We start from the raw sequence: 3,520 nt of genomic DNA, 5'->3' as shown, positions 1-3,520 counted from the left end.
TCCCATGATCTCATGTTGACATTTATATTAATTTCCAACGACGTAGATTTCTGTGGCTACAAACAAAAAAGGCTCTCATGTGTTATGATGGTTTGCCATGTGTATCATCCTTATATATATATATATATATATATATATATTATATATATATATATATATATATATATATATTTTATAATAATTAATATATATATATATATATATTATATATTATATATATATATTATTTATAATATAATAATAATAATATTACGAGGTCAAATTGACACTCGTTTAAACAAATGAAAGAAACTCCCAGACTGGTAACGTGGCCTACCTTTCGTGTTGAGCGCCATCCCTGAAGTTAGCTGAAAAATCAAAGTACCAAAATGTAGGCTAATCCAAACTCCCGATGTACAAAAATATATTTTTATTTCCCAAAATTAGCTAACATGAAAATGGAATAAAACGGGTTAAGAATAACTTAAAAAAATAAAAAAAACGTTAAGCTATCATTTTCTTCCCAAAATCATATTTAAGTAAGTACCCCCTTTTTCTCTTTCTGTCCAAACATTCATAGTTTATCAAAGTCAAAAACTGTCTAGAGAAAACCCATTTTTCTATATGGTGACTTCGAATCCATCTGAAATAAAGAAACCAGAATGATCACACCATTAAACATTAAAGTTCGTCAATAAAATGTGTCACACCGCACTTCCCTTTCTCTAGCACTGAAATAATTGTTGCTTCAAATGTTAACTTTTCCAAGGTTTTCACTTTACTTTACCTTTTCCGACGGACCTCCAATGCCTCTTCTACACCGAAAACATTACTCTCCACTTTGACAGTTGGTCGTCCAATTCCTCTGTTAATTCACATACCAGAGATTATATGTCATTTTCTGTGACACCCTTACGAGCGCACATCTACTAACCGTGATCAACTCATGTTTTTGGAATACGTCAATGTCAAGATTTTAGTCTTATGAGATCTTAATAAGGTACCCTTGGCTCTTGATGGGCCATTTACATAGGTTCAATCGGATGTCAATTAGAATGCAAAATATATTTTAACAATTATATTTCAGCAAATATACCATTATATCAATATATACAAGATATGTCATAAAGTAAATATTAACGAAACAAGGATCACAGCATTACAAGAAATCGTTGATTAGCGACACGCTGCATTGGAGTTGACATCAAGCAAGGCAATACTGTACAAGTCAGATGTAGGGGACCAATATCCTTACAGTAATTAGGCAAGAGAGAGGGATTCTGTAAATACATTAACACTTTATCAGAACCCCTATCATTAACTCATAGATTTATATAATTATATAATAACAGACTAAAGACAATAAACAAATGAAATTTTAACAAAACACAATAGAGCCTTACAAGTCGGTCAGTGTAGGGCTGCTTTGGTAGTTATCTGTCAGGATTTTACACATTCTCTCTATACCTCGGATGATAAGAACACCCACTACCCAAGGATACTGAACTGGAAGTTGAACTAACACCTTCCGACAACTCCATCTATTGCCTAGTTTGTTCAAGGCTTCTTAAGACAATACTTCGACAGACAATGACCTCAATTGTGCACCGGCAAGTTTCCTGTTTGTTTTTCATCTCAGCATCTTCGAGGAATCCAGCGTTCTGCATCTGTCTCTAACCGGCAAGTGCTAAGGTTATCAACCCCACTATTTAATTTTATATATTGCTACCAGTGTCTTATAAGATATATTATACATATATATATATATATATATATATATATATATATATATATATATATATATATATTATATATATATATATATATACACACTCTTTTTTGTGGCTTGACTTTCAAGTCAGTGGCCCCTGTGGGATTATTCCATATGAATAGGTTTCATCTTAACAATAATGATGATAATAATAATAATAATATAATATAATAATTAATGATAATAATGTTTTATTGAAGGTAATTGCGGCCAAGGCTGCATCAATTTTATATAGGTTCTTCTCTATTTTCCTAATTATTGTTTTCTCATTGTTGCTTAAACTGGTGAGCAACGCACCGAAGGTTGCCATGTCTCAAATAGGTAATTATCAAAGTCGTTCTTTAATTTTATTCAAAATTAAAATTGCTGGAGAAGTTAGTCAAATTTTTCATGTCATAGCCCGTAGAGTTTATCAAGTGTAAAGTGACATTCTGTTTGCACTTCACCCATGGTAAACTCTACGGGTTAGGCCCTGAACATTTGGTCACCTCTTCCGGGTTTTTTTAATCAAATTAAAAAACGACTTTGATAATTGACTATTTAAGACATACCAACCCTCGGTGCCTTGCTTACCAGTTTAAACAACAATGAGAAAACAGTAATTAGGAAAATAGAGGAGAACTATATAAAGTTAATGCAGATGAAGCAGCAATTACTTTTCAATAAAACATGTTTAAAAGAGGGTTTACTTCCAGCATACAATAGTAATAATAATATGTGTACGTCCATATATCTATTATATATATACACACATATAAGTTGACATACATACCTACATAATCTATCACGAACACACGCAGACGAAACTAGCCAGTCACAGGAAGATACAGCCACCTATATTTATCACTGCATGCACTACATACCGGCAATCACTTCGTGCAAGCGAATGAATGCTAATTCTTAATTCAATGAACCAACCTAGCATGAGATTAACCAATGCCATCGTTGTCATTTCCTGCCTGGTATTGACAATCGATGATTTGATTCGGTGTCTCTTTCTGTCGTATTGTTTTGCAAACAAACAGGCAAACAAACAGGTTTTCCATCGAGTCCGTTCGAATCCAAATTAACTGTGGATGTGATTGGATATTTATCTGGTTCATAACCATGCTTTTAATTGGGTCTCTCTCTCTCTCTCTCTCTCTCTCTCTCTCTCTCTCTCTCTCTCTCTCTCTCTCTCTTCTTTTTTTTTCATTATTTTCTCTCTTTATCCGTTAGGTCACAGTGTGGCGAGAACTTCTCGTCATCATCCCACGACAATATTGGGAAAACACTGAGAAAGTCTGTAACGCCATCAAGAATGAGTAAGTCCATACTTGCAGTATTCCTTCTTATTTGTATATTATATCGATAATCGCCAGTGTAAACAGTTTGTTGGGGAAATGTGCAGAATTCCCTCCTAACAGTTTTTTTTAAAATTTATTTACACATTTCTATATTGATTTCTATATTTATATGCTTAAAAAAATCACATGTACTATATATATATATATATATATATATATATATATATATATATATATACACCACACACACACACACACACACATACACACACACACACACACACACACATATATATATATATATATATATATATATATATATATATATATATATATATAATATATATATAGAGTTTGTGTGTGTGTGTGATATTTCATGTCTACTCGACACGCTCCAAGAATACGCGACGAAATCACCATTTAATCGTGAATATTTCGTGCGAAGAACAAATCGTTATGAAAGCTTATCCTTGGAAATACATAA

Source organism: Macrobrachium nipponense, chromosome 42 (genome assembly GCF_015104395.2).
Source record: "Macrobrachium nipponense isolate FS-2020 chromosome 42, ASM1510439v2, whole genome shotgun sequence".
NCBI classification, from domain to species: Eukaryota; Metazoa; Arthropoda; class Malacostraca; order Decapoda; family Palaemonidae; genus Macrobrachium; species Macrobrachium nipponense.
The sequence above is the reverse complement of the archived record's forward strand: the minus strand, read 5'-3'. Positions refer to the sequence as shown.